The 18976-nt window shown below is 38.1% G+C and overlaps 1 pseudogene; it reads left to right on the plus strand.

Annotated features, from left to right (window-relative positions):
- The first annotated feature begins 1159 nt into the window (after positions 1–1159).
- Positions 1160–2355, plus strand: LOC133764030 (CCR4-NOT transcription complex subunit 6-like; annotated as a pseudogene).
- The last annotated feature ends 16621 nt before the right edge of the window (positions 2356–18976 follow it).

An 18976-nucleotide genomic window follows, 5' to 3' on the forward strand; every position in this document is an offset into this window, starting at 1 on the left:
TATGATTTTTATTGTCATATTGTTAATGTTATGTGTCATATTTATTGATTTTCATATGTTGATCCATTTCTGTATAAATTCAACTTCTACAGGTGAAAGATCTTATGTGTTGTTGGATTTAATTAGCTAGCACTTTGTTGGGGACTTTTACATCTGTTCATCAGCAATATTTGTTTATGAGTATCTTTCTTGTTTCAGGAACTAAGGTGATGCTGACATCACAGAAGTAGCTTCAGAGGATTCCTTCTCTTTTAAATATTTTGAATAGTTTGAGAATTGCAATTAGTTCCTCTTTACAAATTTGGTAGAATTCAGCAGTGAAGCTATCTGTTCCTGGGCTTTCTTTGTTGGGAGGTTATTATTCAGTTAAATTCCCTCTTGGTTATTTGTTTAGGAGTTCTATGCCTTGAGGAACAAATTATGCAGATTAAAACAACAGAGTGACTTTTCTTAGACAGTAAGTAAATTCTGGTGAGAATGTATATGAAAAGGAGCCCTAGCCGACGCCGCGGCTCACTAGGCTAATCCTCTGCCTTGCGGCGCCGGCACACCAGGTTCTAGTCCTGGTCGGGGCACCGATCCTGTCCAAGTTGCCCCTCTTCCAGGCCAGCTCTCTGCTGTGGCCAGGGAGTGCAGTGGAGGATGGCCCAAGTGCTTGGGCCCTGCACCCCATGGGAGACCAAGAGAAGCACGTGTCTCCTGCCATCGGATCAGCGCGGTGCGCCGGCCGCAGCGCGTCTACCGCAGCAGCCATTGGAGGGTGAACCAACGGCAAAAGGAAGACCTTTCTCTCTGTCTTTCCCTCACTGTCCACTCTGCCTGTCAAAAAAAAAAAAAAAAAAAAAACCAAGAAAAGGAGCCCTTATAGATTGTTAACGAGGGCCAGGATGCTTGTTTGCTTTCAATGAAAGCGAGGGGGGCTTGCAGGAAGAGGTGGTGGCATCCCTGGCCAGGACACCCGCAGCACAGAAGCGAAGGCAGCACAGCAGGGAGGGAGAGGCCCAGGCCGAGAGAGCTGCAGGGTGTAGTGGTGGGCAGGCCCATAGGGGGCATCTGAGGCTGACTGCTGGAGCAGCACCCCTGGGAGGGGAACAAAGAGCAGTGGCTGAGTCAGCAGAAGTGCAAAGGAAGCAGTGCTGCAGCAGTGGGCAGGACCGCTATGGCGATTCCATGCTGCACTCACAGGGAGGAGGTGGTGGAAGTGGCAAAGGAGGGTGGCACTCCCCTCCCCCACCACTAGAGGCATCCCCAAAGAAAAATAGGACCCGCTGACCCTCGCAGGATGTACACGATTATGTCCTCTGAGGAAGCAGCAAACAGAAATCGCATCGGGCAGAGCTTGAAAGAAGTGGTGAAGTAAGAAGCTTAAGCTCATCTTTGTGGTCACTGACTCACTTGACAGCTTTGCATCTGAGAGACAATTCCATGTCCCGCATTCCTCAGACATTGCCAAGCTTCACAGTCTGGCATACGTGGACCTGTCCTCTAATAAAATCCGTAGTTTACCTGCAGAACTTGGAAACATGATATCACTCAGGAAATCCACTTACACAGGCTATCTTGAACCTCTATCAGAAACCTGATGGAACAAGAAGGCTGCTGAACTATGTGCTTGATAATTTGTCAGTTTCAACAGAACAGCCACCTCCAAGATCTTGGATAATGTTGCAAGAACTAGACAAAACAAGGCCAACTGCCTTGTTTTCTGTCATATGCTATAATGTGATAAATATGTGACCTGAGATTTATATGGCTACTGTCCATCATGGGCACTAAATTGGGACTACTGGAAAAAGGCCCTTATTCAAGAAATCTTGAGCTGAAATGCTGAAATCATAAGCCTTCAGGAGATTGAAATGGAACAGTATTACAGTTTTTTTCTGGAATAACTGAAAAAAAAAGTGGCTACAATGGATTCTTTGGCCCTATGTCTCAAGCTAGAACAATGTCATACCAAGAAAGAAAACATGTTGATGGCTGTGCAATATTCTTCAAGATAGAAAAATTTACCTTGGTTCAGAAACACACTGTTGAATTTAATCAGCTAGCAATTCATAAGGGTCTGAAACTATGCTGAACAGAGTTGTGACAAAAGATAACACTGGAGTTGCAGTACTACTAGAACTTCGAAGGGAATTGATTGAAATATCTGGAAAGGCACATCTTGGAACAGAGAAACAACTCATTCTTATGGTGAGTGCTCATATGCATTGGGATCCAGAGCACTCCTATGTGAAGTTAGTACTAACTATGATGTTCCTCTCTGAAGTGAAGAACATTATTGATAAAGCCTCTCGAAGCCTCAGATCTAAGGTACTGGGAGAATTTGTAACTATTCCACTTCTGGTGTTGTGAAATATTTGAGAACTAGTGGACCACTTCTCACTTTTTACACAACTGGAGCTCTTACTGCCTTTCCTGCCCCAAGTTAATGGCATTCACCTTCCTGTCAGGAGGTAGTCAACTACCTTCAGAGGACAAGCTCAGTTTTACTTATAAACTCATGAAAATCTGATGATGGGGGAGTGAGGTATGGCCACTAGGGATTGTTTTGGTTTTTTCCTTAATGATGATTTGAAATTTCAATCTGATTACTTGGTATGTATTTATTATGAAAGCCAGGTGCTAGCAACAGACAAATTCTGAGCCCCATATGCTTTATATACTGCTAGACAGGGATTGGTGTGTTTGCACCTATCTTTAATTTGTTACAAGTAATTGTCCTTTTACTTCTATCCAGTATATTTTCATGCCTTGAAATAGAAAAATGTTTGAACAGAATATTCTCTTTACACAGAAATCTGTAGCACTACTTTTCTGAGGCCAGTAGTAACATCCAGAGACCATTCTTCCATACTTTATACCCTCTTTTTTCAGACTTGTTTGTAAAATATAGAATTGAATTTAACCTTTATGATTATATATGATCAACAAAAACCTGATTTCTTAATTTTTTGGTACTAAAATAAAATATGAAATTGATTATATTGTAACCTAAGGCTATTTTTTTACCTGTTTCATGTGTTACTATAATGCCAGCTTGTAAAAGAGGTTGCCACAGACTTTCTCTGCTAATGATTTGTACCACTAGGGTTTTGTTAACCATTTTGTATTATATTTTTTTTTGACAGGCAGAGTGGGCAGTGAGAGAGAGAGATAGAGAGAAAGGTCCTCCTTTTGCTGTTGGTTCACCCTCCAATGGCCACCGTGGCCGGCATGCTGCTGCCAGTGCACCACACTGATCTGATGGCAGGAGCCAGGTGCATCTCCTGGTCTCCCATGGGGTGCAGGGCCCAAGGACTTGGGCCATACTCCACTGCACTCCCAGGCCACAGCAGAGAGCTAGCCTGGAAGAGGGGCAACTGGGACAGAATCCGGTGCCCCGACCTGGACTAGAACCTGGTGTGCCGGCACCACAAGGCAGAGGATTAGCCTGTTGAGGCACGGCACTGTCCAGTATTATATTTTTAAATTGAGAACATTGTTATTTAAATCCAAATCTTTAACCAAATGCAACTTATTCATGAGTTGCTGAATTTTTACTAAAGCGATCTACCAGGACAGATAAGCTGAACAGTATGTGATCTATAGACATTTTTGGACTGAATGCAATGGTCAATATATGTACATTCTTATATTTTTAAATCTTTAACTTTTTAAACATAAACAATTATGGCTGCTTGGGTACAGCTTCTTAACTCCTTTTTGAGACACTTCCTGTTCTATCTCCACTATGCCTGTGTAAATTTGTTCTCACCAAGCTCTGCCTTTGCATGTAGAGAAAATCTGTGCATGCTCTTTTATTTTTTAAATACTATTTAACATTTGTGAGAAATTTATGAAGATGCTTTTGTATGAGCTGTGGATTTTTCTCATTGTGAAGCAATGAACATCATTTTTCAGAACATGTTCATAGGATGGGTCCCTGAGTCTTTCTTAGCTCACCAGACCCAAGCATTGCTTCTTGGTATCATTGCACAGTGCTGTTTGTCACCTAGAACACCACTATCATGTGAATTATTTTTGTTATCCGTGTATTCACTAGTATCTGTGTTTTTTTAATCATTCATTTTTTAAAGAAAAGCAATTTTCCATTTATTAAGCAGTATGAATTAGATGTATTTTTAAAGCAAGTCCCTAAGAGAATTCTTCAGATCAATTTTCAACTAAGTCATTTTAATATGTCAACCAAGGTAAAATTGTATTGTACCCTGAATTTTCCCTTAGTGCTGCAGATTAGAGATTATAGCTAGCTTTAATGTTGCAAAGTTAACTTGTATGCCTTCTGTTCTCATTTGTTTATTCTTTTCTCAAAAATCAAATAAATTTAGAGGAGCTTGTTCTAGCTGCTTTTGTTTCAACTGCAGGCAGGGGAGCAAAAGGATACTGTGTGAGCAATAAGGAAAAAATGCTGATTGTTATTAGCAATTTTTTTACAAAGGATGAATCATTTTGGATAATGACAAAATTTTTTTATTAAACTTCTATTTAATGAATATAAATTTCCAAAGTATAGCCTATGGGTTACAATGGCTTCCCCCCTCCCATAACCTCCCTCCCGCCCGCAACCCTCCCCCCTCCCACTCCCTTTCACCTTCTATTCATGTAAAGATTCATTTTCAATTCTCTTTATATACAGAAGATCAGTTTAGTATATATTAGGTAAAGATTTCAACATTTTGCCCATATCGCAACATAAAGTGAAAAAACTACCATTGGATTACTAATTATAGCATTAAATAGCAATGTACAGCACATTAAAGACAGAGATCCTACATAATTTTTTTTCAAATTAATTAATTTTCTATGCCATTTCCATTTTAACACCAGGTTGTTTTTTTTTTTTCATTTCCAATTCTCTTTATATACAGAAGATCACTTCAGTATATAATTAGTAAAGACCTCATCAGTTTGTGCCCACACAGAAACGCAAAGTATAAAAATACTGTTTCAGTACTAGTTATAGCATCACTTCACTTTAGATGACACATTAGGGACAGATCCCACATGGGGTGTAAGTACACAGTGACTCCTGTTGCTGATTTAACAATTTGACACTCCTGTTCATGGCGTCAGTAATCTCCCTAGGCTCTAGTCATGAGTTGCCAGGGCTATGGAAGCCTTTAGAGCTCGCTGACTTTGATCTTATTCCTCTAGGGTCATAGTCAAAGTGGAAGTTCTCTCCTCCCTTTGGAGAAGGGTACCTCCTTCTTTGATGGCCCTGTTCTTTCCACTGGGATCTCACTCACAGAGATCATTCATTTAGGTCTTTTTTTTTCCATGATATCTTGGATTTCCATACCTGCTATACTCTCATGGGCTCTTCCGCCAGATCTGAATGCCTTGAGGGCTGATTCTGAGGCCAGAGTGTTGTTTAGGACATCTGCCATTCTATGAGTCTGCTGTGTATCCCACTTCCCATGTTGGATCTTTCTCTCCCTTTTTGATTCTATCAGTTAGTATTAGCAGATACTTGTCTTGTTTGTGTGATCTCTTTGACTCTTAGACCTATCAGAGCCATCGAATGTGAGCTGAAATTGATCATTTGGACCAGTGAGATGGCATTGGTACATGCCACCTTGATGGGATTGTGTTGGAATCCCCTGGCACATTTCTAACTCCACCATTTGCGGCCAGTCCGATTGAGCATGTTCCAAATTGTTCATCTCCTCCCTCTCTTTTTCTCCATAATGACAAATTTTTATTAAAAATGTTTAGCACTCAAATGTGCTTAATCTGGTTTTAGGAGAAAATAAAATTACATGTTGTTTAAATTATTTTTTTCTTTGAAAAAATTCTTCAGAAGGTTTTGATCTTGAATCTTTGTCTTGGACCTGATTTTTCCTTTGAAGGTTTTTTTAAGATTTTGTTGTGACCATTTTGATTTTTTTTTGCTTTGTAAGTTATGCTGATATCAGACACATCCAGTTTATAATCAGTACATTGAAAACCTTGGTATTATTTATGTGGAACCAGTGCATAACTTTTTATTGGTTTGTGAGTAAAATGTGTTTACTTATTGTTTTCCAAAACACTGTGTTGGTAGTGTGCACAATGACGATGTCCAAGGAGGGTGAGCTGGAACTGGTCGAACTAATGAGACCAAGGAAGCCACTCCTGTGACCTGCACTGTGCAGCCCCAGGTCCAGAGAGCTTCACAGAGGAGGGAGGAGCACTTACTCCACTTGTACTTGTTCATGGAAGGTGTGTGTCTTCATAGATGCTACAATTAGAGTGCACTTGTTAGATGCTAAAAGGTTTGAGCTTTACACAAAGTGTTTTCACTTGTATTTGTTGATATCTACAAGATATTTGAATTTGGGGCAGCATATTAAGATATAATGGCCTGTTGTGTCCTGAAAATACTTTGTTTCCTTTTCCAAGCATACTGCATTCTGTGGATCATTTTGGACAGCTTCTCCACCCTACTTGGATAGTGATAAATTGAACCAAGAGTGTAGATTACAACTGCAACCTTCAAAAGAAAGAATTACAGGTCTCTAGAGGATAAATGGTCACACCAAAATAGACTGTGATACTTTGTTAAGTAAGGTTTTCTGTTTTAAGTATTTCATGTGTTATGAATAATTTCCTATAAGTTCTGTAACAAATATATTAAATGTGCTGTTATAATGTAATCTCAGTGTTCTTGCTGGATAAATCCTCTTTAGGAATGTTTTACAGAAAATTGGGGTATGCTTTTTAAAAAATTGGAAAGCTGCAGGCATGCAATTCCTTGTCATACTTTCTTGAAGAACAGTTTACCATATTGGTAATTATTTATGCTTTGAGAATTTAAATAATATTCATCAAAATTAATTTATGGCATAATTTTTTTTGTCTTTTATTTAATGAATATAAATTTCCAAAGAACAGCTTATGGATTACAATAGCTTCCCCCCCCATAACTTCCCACCCAACCACAACCCTCCCCTTTCCTGCTCCCTCTCCCCTTCCATTCACATCAAGATTCATTTTCAATTCTCTTTATATACAGAAGATCAGTTTAGTATATATAAAGTAAAAATTTCAACATCTTGGCCTCACATAGCAACACAAAGTGAAAAATACTGCTGGAGTACTAGTTATAGCATTAAATAACAGTGTACAGCACATTAATGACAGGGATCCTGCATGATATTTTTTTTAAAAGATTCATTAGTTTTCTATGTAATTTCCAATTTAACACCAAGTTTTTTTTTATTTTCAATTATCTGTATATACAGGAGATTGATTCAGTATATACTAAGTAAAGATTTCATCAGTTTGCACCCACACAGAAACACAAAGTGTAAAAATACTGTTTCAGTACTAGCTATAGCATTACTTCACATTGGACAACCCATTAAGGGCAGATCCCACATGGGACGTAAGTACACAGTGACTCTTGATGTTGATTTAACAATTTGACACTCCTGTTTATGGTGTCAGCAATCTCCCTAGGCTCTAGTCATGAGTTGCCGAGGCTATGGAAGCTTTTAGGGTTTGCCGACTTTGATCTGATTCCGACAGGGTCATAGTAAAAGTGGAAGTTCTCTCCTCCCTTCAGAGAAAGGTACCTCCTACTTTGATGGCCCCGTTCTTTCCTCTGGGATCACACTCGCTGAGATCTTTCATTTAGGTCTTTTTTTTTCCATGATATCTTGGCTTTCCATGCCTAAAATACTCTCCTAGGCTCTTTAGCCAGATGCAAATGCCTCAAGGGCTGATTCTGAGGCCAGAGTGTTATTTAGGACATCTGCCATTCTATGAGTCTGCTGTGTCTCCCATTTCCCATGTTGGATCGTTCTCTCCCTTTTTGATTATATCAGTTAGTATTACCAGACACTAGTCTTGTTTGTGTGATCCCTTTGACTCTTAGACCTATCAGTGTGATCAATTGTGAACTGAAATTGATCACCTGGACTAATGAGATGGCATTGGTACATGCCACCTTGATGGGATTGTATTGGAATCCCCTGGCACGTTTCTAACTCCATCGTTTGGGGCAAGTCTGATTGAGCATGTCCCCAATTGTACATCTCCTCCCTCTCTTTTTCTCACTGTTATATTTAACCGGGATCAATTTTCAGTTAAAATTTAAACACCTAAGAATAATTGTGTGTTAATTACAGAGTTCAACCACTAGTACTACAACAAAAAAATACTAAAATGGACAAAGTATTACATTGTACAACAACAGTCAGCACAGGAGCTGATCACGTTACTGTTTCTCATAGTGTCCATTTCACTTCAACAGGTTTTCCCTTTGGTACTCAGTTGTCGCCGATCAGGGAGAACATATGATATTTGTCTCTTTGGGTATGGCTTAATTCACTCAGCATGATGTTTTCCAGATTCCTCCATCTTGTTGCAAATGACCGGGTTTCATTGTTTTTGACTGCTGTATAGTATTCTATAGAGTACATGTCCCATAATTTCTTTATCCAGTCTACTGTTGATGAGCATTTGGGTTGGTTCCAGGTCTTAGCTATTGTGAATTGAGCTGCAATAAACATTAATGTGCAGATGGCTTTTTTGTTTGCCAATTTAATTTCCTTTGGGTAAATGCCAAGGAGTGGGATGGCTTGGTTGAATGGTAGGGTTATATTCAGGTTTCTGAGCAATCTCCAGACTGACTTCCATAGTGGCTTAACCAGTTTGCATTCCCATCAACAGTGGGTTAGTGTCCCTTTTTTCCCACATCCTCTCCAGCATCTATTGTTGGTAGATTTCTGAATGTGAGCCATTCTAACCGGGGTGAGGTGAAACCTCATTGTGGTTTTGTTTTGCATTTCTCTGATTGCTAGTGATCTTGAACATTTTTTCATGTGTCTGTTGGCCATTTGGATTTCCTCTTTGGAAAGATATCTGTCGAGGTCTTTGGCCCATCTCTTAAGTGGGTTGTTTGTTTTGTTGTTGTGGAGTTTCTTGATCTCTTTGTCGATTCTGGTTATCAACCCTTTATCTGTTGTTTAGTTTGCAAATATTTTTTCCCATTCTGTAGGTTGCCTCTTCACTTTCCTGACTGTTTCTTTTGAAGTACAGAAACTTCTCAATTTGATGCTATCCCAATAGTTAATTTTGGCTTTGACTACCTGTGCTCCTGGAGTCTTTTCCAAGAAGTCTTTGCCTGTACCTATATCTTGCAGGGTTTCTCCAATGCTCTCTAATAATTTGATGGTGTCCGATCATAGATTTAAGTCTTTAATTCATGTTGAGTGAATTTTTGTGTAAGGTGAAAGGTAGGGATCTTGCTTCATGATTCTGCACATGGAAATCCAGTTTTTCCAGCACCATTTATTGAATAGACTATCCTTACTCCAGGTATTGGTTTTGGATCCTTGATCAAATATGAGTTGGCTGTAGATGTTTGGATTGATTTCTGGTGTTTCTATTCTGTTCCATTGGTCTATCCATCTGTTTCTGTACCAGTACCATGCTGTTTTGATAACAACTGCCCTGTAGTATGTCCTGAAATCTGGTATTGTGATGCCTCCGGCTTTGTTTTTGTTGTACAAGATTGCTTTAGCTATTCGAGGTCTCCTGTGTCTCCATATGAATTTCAGCATCATTTTTTTCCATATCTGAGAAGAATTAATTTATGGCATAATTTAAACTAAAGTTGTAAAAATAAATTGATGATTGCAACTTTAATAGTCCACGAAGATAGACAAAGAACATTTCTAAGTGATGTATTTCTTTTTTATTTATTTGATTTATGAACAATCAGGAAAATATATTATGAGTAACACTTTGAAACCTAAGGACATCATTCATTTGAATGGAATGCACTACTAAATGCTGAAATTAAAATTGCAGAGCTCTTCTGAGATTCAGTTTTTCAGTGATAATATTCAAATTTTGTAGAGTTATACTTTTTGAATTAACTATTTAAATTTACAAAATTATTTTCCATAGTAAGTCTTAAGGTTTTGAGTTATATTATATATGGACAAAAGCCAAGTGAGGGAAAACTATTAGAGAAGTTCTTTTAATGAACCAATCAAGAACATAGTACAAAAGTTGCAGATAATTCAAACGTCTTTTAACAGGTGTTTCTCCCCCACACATAAACAGTATTTTAAGATGTTTACTTTTCTCCTTTTCTGCTACATAACTTTAACATCTACTCTGTTGAAGTAGTGTCTAAAATAGTTCATTGTGCTTACTCACATTACATCATAATGCATAATTCACTGTACTAACTTTTGTTTACCATTCATGCAGCAAAACCCAGCATATTATCTGCACTAAGCTCGAAGAATATCACATTGCCTCTTTGGGAGGGGGATGGGAAACTGAATATATACCATGTAGACTGGTAGTAACAAGGGGTTTTCTGTTCTTTTTGGTTTGGTACCTTTATTTTCAAGTTGTAACTAGTATTATGTTTATATACAGGGTCTTTTTTTACTGATATATTTTCCTATTCATAGCCAACCAATAAATTCAGTATGTTTCAAATATTTTAAAAATAAAATAAATTGTTAATGAGAATGAAATTTAGTACAGCCATTTTGGAAACCAGAATGGATGTTCCCAAAAAATTAAAAATTAGATCTGATTTATGATCCAGCTATCCCACATCATCTAATATATTTCAATGAAATGAAATTAATACATAAAAGAGATACCTGCAATCTCATTCCTGCCTTATTCACAGTAACAAGGTAAGGAATCAACTTAGGTGTCAATTGATTCATGAATAGGTGAAAAAAATGTAATATATATAGAGAACAGGATATTATGGAACCAAGAAAAGAATGAAATTCTAACATTACCCCCCCAAAAAATCGATCCAACTGGAGGTTATTAATATTAGGTGAAATCAGCCAATATTTCCCAACAGAAAGTTGAATACAACATTTTATCACTCTTATGTGGAAGTTTAGTAAAAGTAGATCTGAAATTGGAATAATAACTACTGGAGACTATGGATTATGAGGTGAGGGTTAAGGTTGGCTAACAAGTGTCAAAACATAGAATTAATAAATTTTAATGTTCCACAGCACAGTGGGATGACTGTAGTTCATAATAATGCAGTTAATATTTAATTTTTTGAAAACAATATTACAAAATAGATTTATTGCAATGATCACACATAAAAAATTGTCATTCTCATATACATGACATAATTCAGTAAAGCAATATTTGTAACTATAAAGATAATATATCCATGCAATTTTTATACTCTTTCTATATAAATGCCTGCAAATAACAGAAGCATAATAATCTCCAGTCACTTCCATTTTGATGCAAATGCCAGGAATTCATTCTGTTTTGTGGCTGTCATCTTCTATCATGTATGTGTGTGTGTAATATTTTCTTTATTCAGCCTTCAATTTATGAACAACTGATCTCATTCCATATCATTTCTGTTGTGCATTTGGCTGCTATAAACATCAGAGTTTTCCTATGTTGATTTCCTTTCTTTGAATATATCCTCCTGTCAGGTAATTGGATCATAAAGTAAACCCATCTTTGGTTTTTATGTATCTGTATACCATTTTCCATAATAATTATAGTAATTTGTTTTCCCACCAATAATGTATTAAGGTATTATTTTCTCTACAATGTTGTCAGCATTTGCCACATTTTGATTTTGGCATTATAGCCACTCTACTTGGGGTGGGATGATATTTCATTATAGTTTTTTTTTTTTGACAGGCAGAGTAGATAGTGAGAGAGAGAGAGACAGAGAGAAAGGTCTTCCTTTGCCGTTGGTTCACCCTCCAATGGCCGCTGCAGCTGGCGCGCTGCAACCGGCGCACCGCGCTGATCCGATGGCAGGAGCCAGGTGCTTCTCCTGGTCTCCCATAGGGTGCAGGGCCCAAGCACTTGGGCCATCCTCCACTGCACTCCCTGGCCACAGCAGAGAGCTGGCCTGGAAGAGGGGCAACAGGGATAGAATCTGGCACCTCGACCGGGACTAGAACCTGGTGTGCCGGCACCGCAAGGCAGAGGATTAGCCTAGTGAGCCGCGGCGCTGGCTCATTATAGTTTTTACTTGCATTTTCCTGAAGGCTAGTGGTACTAAGCATTTTCACATGTTTCTGTTAGTCATTTATATTTCTTCTTTTGAAAAATATCAATGGATATCCTTTGTGTATTTCTTATCTGTATTGTTTTGTTGTTGGTTTGTTGAGCTCCTTATATATTCTGTATATTGATCATTTATCAGATATATAGTTTGCCAATATTTTTTCCATTTTGTCATTTTTCTCTTCACTTTTTTTTCTTTGCAGTGTAGAAGCATTTCAAACTTGACATAGTCACATTTCTCTATTTTGTTTTCTTTATTGCCTGTGCTTCTGGGGTGTTGTACAAAAATTTTTTTGCTTAGGCCAATGTCCTTCGACATTTCCCCTATGTTTTCCTCTAATAATTTGATATTTTCATATCTTAAGATTAGATCCTTGATTCATTTCAAGTCAATTTTTTGTATAGGGTATAATGTAGGAGTCTTGTTTCAAACAGTTGCATGTAGCAATCCAATTTTCTCAATACCTGAAAATTTTTAGCATATTTTTCAAATATTATTTGATTGTAGATGTGCAGCTATTTCTGATGTTTATAATCTGTTCCTTTGGGTTACATGCCTATTGATATGCCAGCACAATGCTATTTTAATAATAATCACCCTGTAATGTGTCTTAAAATCTGATATGTGATGTCTGTAGCTTTGTTTTTATCATTTAAGACAGCTTTGCCCATTTAATGTCATTTATATTTCCATTTAAATTTTAACTTTTTTTCTGTAAGGAATGTCCTTGAAATTTTGACAGGGATTGAACTGACTCTATATTTTTTGGATAATATGGACATTTGGAATACTTGAACCATTGATTTTTTTCCATTGATTGCATCTTCTGTTTCTTCCATTTTTTTTTAAATTTCTATTGTAGAGATCTTTCACACCCTGGATTAAATTTATTCCATTATTTAATTTTGGTAGATTTTGTGAAGGGAAGGTTTCATTTAAGTCCTTTCTCAGCCAGATAATTGTTGATATGTATGAGTGTATCAATTTTTGTATATTCACTTTGCATCTTGAAACTGCTGAATTTTCATGTAAGTTCTAATATTCTTTTTGAGGGGTCTTTTTGTTTCCCAATATACAGAATCATATCAACTGCAGTGATACTTTAATTCCAATTTTTATCCTTTTAGTTTCTGTTTCTTGCGTTATGGCTCTGAATAAAACTTCCAGAACCATATTGAATAAAAGTGGTGACAGTGGAGATCTTTGTCTAGTTGTAGAACTTAGTTAAAATACTTCCAGTTTTCCCCCATTCTATATGATGTTGGTGTATTGTGCTGAGGTACATTCCCTCTATAACCTATTTTTATCGTTTTATCATAAAAGGATATTGTATTTTACCAAATGTTTTCTCTGCATCTACTGAGGAAATAGTATGGATTTATCCCCATTTTATCATTGTATGTATCACATTTATTAATCTGTGTATGCTATAACAGTCCTGAATCACTGGTGTAAATTCTATTTTTGTCAGGGTGGATGTGTCCCTGTATTCAGTTTGCTTGCATTTTCTCAAGTATTTCTGCATCTACATTCATCAGGGATAATGGTTTCTAGTTCTGTTTTTTGTTGTATCCTTTTTTGGTTTTGTCTATAAGGTAACTTCAGCCTTATACAGTAAGATTAGAATGGCCCCCCCCCGATCCATTGTTTTGAAATGTTTAAGAAGAAATGGTATTAGTTCATCCCTTAAACTCTAGTAGAATTAATCAGTGAAGCCACTAATTTCTGAGCTTAGTTTTGTATGAAGTGCATACTTCTCAATCTCAAACTTGCTTATTGGTCTATTCAAATTTTCTATGTCTTCATGCATGAATTCTGGTATATGTGTTATAAGGAACTGTAAGAGAGGACTAAGGTACTAAATAAAAGTGCTGGTGAAGTAGAGAGGTTGATTGCTTGCTTTATTCAGTTTACACTGTGTTTATGCACTGTGACCCATAAAGGTGTATAATTCAATAAAAAGTTTTGAATTATTTTTATTGTGCTTTTAGTGAGACTCAGTAAGCATGCCAGGGTAAGTACGGAAAAGAGGTTTAGAATTGGCTTCTTTGAATAAGTTCCATGTAAGTCTAGGGTGTAGAAGCTTGGCATCTCTGATTTTCTGTCACCTAACTTTGGAGTGATTTAGGTGAGCCAATTGGAGTGACACAGAGAAGGCACTAGCCTGCTTGACATTACTCAGTCATAGAAAAACTTTCTTCATTTACAAATATTTTATTACTTTATTTGAAAGGCCAAGTAACAAAGAGGCAGAGGCAGTGAGAGAGAGAGAGAGAGAGAGAGAGAGAGAGAGAGAGAATCATCCACCCATTGTTTCACTCCCCAGATGGCTGCAATGGTTGGATTTGGGCCAACCCAAAGCCAGGAGCCAGGATGGTCTTCCAAGTCTCCCATGTGGGTGCAGAGACCCAAGCATTGGGCTATCTTCTACTGCTTTTCCAGGCCAAAGCAGATAACTAGATTGGAAGTGGAGCAGTAAGGTGTCTAACTGACGCTTGTATGGGATTCTGGCACTGCAGGTGGTAGCTTTACTCGCTACACAAAAGTGCTGGCCCAGAAGAACTTCCTTTACAAAAAATAAAATGTAGTTCCTTTGAGCAAAGAAAAAATTGCTATCAATCCATATGGTCCTATGTACAAAAATTTCATAGAAAAAATAGAAGGTGAATTTATTTTGGTACAAAAATTTTGAAATCCATGCACAGCTTATAGCTCATTTAAGCACTGTTGCCAACTAAAATGATACTGTTTTCTGCATCAAACTCACAAATACTTAAATGACATTTAAGAGAGGGGGCTGGCATTGTGGTGCAGTGGGTTAAGCCACTGACTGTAATGCTAACATCACATGTGGATGTTGGTTGATGTACTGGTTGCTCCACTTCTGTACTTCTGATCTAGGTCCATGCTAATATGCCTCAGAAAGAAGCAGAAAGTGAACTAAGCTCTTGGGCCCCTCTCTCCCACATGGGAAAACTGTATACAACCCTAGGATCCTTGCCAGACCCTTGCAGCTATTTGGAGAATAAACCAAATAGCAAGAAGTGAGCAGGAAATGCTTGCTTTCATGCTTTTTCTCTGTCTTCCCTCCAACTATACCTTTCAAACAAAATAAATAAGACTAAAATACACACACACCTAAGGTGTATGTTAACAAAAAGCAGTTTGAGACTAGATTCTGATTTGAAACAATACACTTAAGACCACCAAATAAAGCACTGGATAAGGTCCTGATGTTGACTAGAAGTATGGTTATCTTTTTAAAGTGTTCTTTAATTTTCAAGAAGTAAAATGAAATATTTCAGAGTGAATTCTATGCTAGGATTTACTGTAAAATATTCTAGCAATAGAAATGAAGAGTTAGGGGCTTCCATTTCTGGGAAAATGCAGTAGATGTGGATGGGGTCAGGAGGAAAATGGATGTGGTCATGAAAATGTTACACAAGGGTTCATCATGATAATAGATCTGCTCTGTGCCTTCACTGAGTCAGTGTTGACATCCTGGCCATGACACCGTCCTGCAATACTACAAGTTGTGGCCATGAGCAGAGAAGGAATCCTTCTGTGTCATTTCTTAAAGTCACATGTGCATCTCAAAATGAAATGACTAATAAAAAGAAAGTATGATGTCACAGGGACAGATTAAACAAGAAAGGCAGAAAAGTTGGTGGTTATAGTTATTATAGAAAATCTCCATTACAAAATGGGATATCTTCAGCTGAGAAAAGTACAATTCACAATTTCCCTGAAAAGTAGTATCATCTGGTTTTCTTAACTGATCTCTCTCTTTTCTCTCAAAATATCACACCATTAAGTCATCCTACCTACTCTTGCCAGTTTTGTCTTATAAATTTTGCTTTTACCTTAATCACTCCTTTGCTTCTAAGAGAACACACTACTTCAAAATAGAGTCCACGTGTATTAAAAAATCCTCCACAATCAGGCCTGAATAACCTCCTAGTCATCTGCATACCCTCTATATAAACATTTCCTCAGTAAAACTAGTCACAATGTCTCATGAATATAATTTTGAACACAGTACCCTACTTTATGCCACTCTGTTGCCTGCTTACTCTCTCCTCTATTGACCTAAATCCTACTTATCTTTAAAAATCATAAAATCCTTCTCTCCATATCTCTCCTTGAGATACTGCAAGGTGTATCTGAGCAAGGATCATGTATTATGTCACCATATGTAGTAGGCCTCCAGATAAAACCTAGGTGTTCAATCCTAAGACATTGACTTCAGTGGGTATTTACTATTAAACCTTGAAGTGATTGTTGAATTTTTGAATGAGGAAGAATCATTCCTGCTCTGAAACATTGATTTAATTAGTATAGAGAGGCTGGGTCCATGAGAGAGCCCAACATATCCAAGTGATGGGCTAATGGGATGAAGTTGGAATCTAAGCATGGAACTTTTTGGATGTTTGCAAGGTCCAAGCAGAGGCTGTAACAACCCAAAGTCTAATGAAGAGGAGAAAAGCAAGAAGCAGTAGTTATTTTTTCTCTACACTGAGCCAACAGCACAAGTTCCTGCCAGTTACTTGAGGTTTCTTTAAACATTCAGGTGGGCAGGACTATAACAGCAGCATAGGCCTCTAAGGGGTGGGATTCCAGTTGTGATGAAGCATAAAGCAAATCATCTTACCATAAAACTGAAAAGAAAAAGAGGTCAATAAATAATTCTACGCGAAGAATAACATTGAAACAAGGTATAGATACACATGTATACGTTCATGCATGCACTAACACATGCAAACACAAGCATATCCCAGGCACACATTAAATACACAATCAGCCCTGGGAGCTCAGAGACCAAATTTTGAGTTTATTATAATTTACAAACTTATAACCATTGTTACATGATTCCAAACTAGCAGGACGAGGTCTGCTAAACTTTCTGTTTACTTGAATATTTACATACAGATGTCAGAGTCTTAGAGGTTTTTTTTTTTAGATTTTTATTTATTTATTTGATGGGTAGAGTTACAGACAGTGAGAAACAGAGAGAAATATCTTCCTTCCATTGGTTCACTCCCCAAATGGTTGCAATGGCCGGAGCTATGCTGATCTGAAACCAGGAGCCATGTGCTTGCTCCTGGTCTCCCACGCAGGTGCAGAGGACCAAGCACTCGGGCCATCCTCAACTGCTCTCCCAGGCCACAGCAGAGAGCTGGGCTGGAAAAGGAGCACCTGAGACTGAAACCTCTGCCCATATGGGATACTGGAACTGCAGGCGAGGATTAACCAAGTGAGCCACGGTGCTGGCCCCTAGAGGGTTTTGTTAATCCTAATTACATATCATGGTTTTCCCTTCATTGGGTACTGGACATAGAGTTGGTTGCTTAGGATTCATGTCAAGAGGAAAATGAAGCAATATAGAAATGCAATACCTACCATCTACTTCTCCTTTCTCTGTCATAGATGTAAATCCTGATGTAGACAGGCAGACAGGATTAAATGATTAAATTTGTGAGCTGGAAACCATGTCTTTACCCTCTCCCCTTTCATGATCTCATGCCCCATCTTACCTCACCTGTATGCCCACCTGCCAATCAGATTATGTAACGACTCCCCCTTTGGAAGTGGATGAAAGACTCGGAGCACCCAGGCCTTCTTCTGTGCTTTCATGCCCACACTATACAACCTGAATAAATGCTAAAAACCTTACCATGTCACCTATTTTATTTTAGCTGATATTCAGAATTCTTATCTGAATAGACAGCAAGGGCCCACTAGCATGTCCAAGACTCATAAAGTGTTACAAAGTTCAGGTTTCAAAGAGTGTACTGGTTCCCCAAACCCAACATATTTAATTTCTCTGGTCTCAAATTGTGTAATTGGAGGGGAAATACATAGTAATGGGAAGAAAAACATTGGTTTTATGTACTATAGTGTAAAAGTAAGTCCAAGTAAAATCCTCTAACCATTCTTCCAGCCATAATTAAGACAAAATCTATGTGACAATCAGAAGCAATGGGTATTAGATATTAAATTATCAATTTTGAAAGATGAGATAATGGTGCTGGATTTATGTTTTTAAAAAGCATTATCTGCTAAAGAGCTACATTTAAAAACTAAATGAAACAGGAAGCAGATATAGTGAACCCCAACATATCCAGATTTAATTCATTAGTTGAGATATTAGAAAACCAGATAGTGGAGAATGATATTAGACTATCATAAAGTAAATCTACACCAAGGATCAGAAATGGTAAATGAAAGGTGGGGAAGAACAACATCAGAGTTCATGGGAAAACATGTCTTGCCTTAATAGTGATGACCATAAAAGTATACTAAGGGCTAGTCTTCCTCTTAGTCAGTGATTCCGCAGGACTAGTGAACTGCACTAATGAATTGAAGACCTAAAGACCCATGATTCAGTGCCCAATAAGGCCATGATTATCTAGAGAAACCCATGAGATTTACCTGAAATGAGTCATCTTAGAAGCCCCCCTCATCACCACCTCTGTAGAGAGCATTCTGACATTGTTGTGGATGGCCAGATTGGATGCCAGCCTGTGGATAATGGATGGAGAGAAGTCAGGGAGAACAGCACCTGGTGGTACACTGGATAGGGAGCACAGCAGGAGGCTGCTGCTCTGAAGACTCCTTGGATGGTTGTGCCTGGAAACTTCAGGGGCTGTGATCATCAGAGCCAGGAGAGTGGGTTTGGCCTCCAGTGGGAGTCCTCATAAAATAATAGATGAATCAGCATTTGGGCACTACACTTAAGATAGATCTTTAGAGACCCACATCCTGTGTCTGAGTGCATAGGTTTGAGACCCCTCCCTACTAGCAATCCAGCTTCTTGCTAAAATGCACTCTAGGAGGCAGCAAGTGATAGCTCAACTATTTGGGTCTCTGCCACCCAGACTGAGTTCTGGGATCTTCACCTCAGACTGGCTAAGTCCAGCTGTTGAGAGAATTTGATGAGAGATTCAGTGG

This window comes from Lepus europaeus, chromosome 7 (assembly GCF_033115175.1).
Source record: "Lepus europaeus isolate LE1 chromosome 7, mLepTim1.pri, whole genome shotgun sequence".
Taxonomy (NCBI): domain Eukaryota; kingdom Metazoa; phylum Chordata; class Mammalia; order Lagomorpha; family Leporidae; genus Lepus; species Lepus europaeus.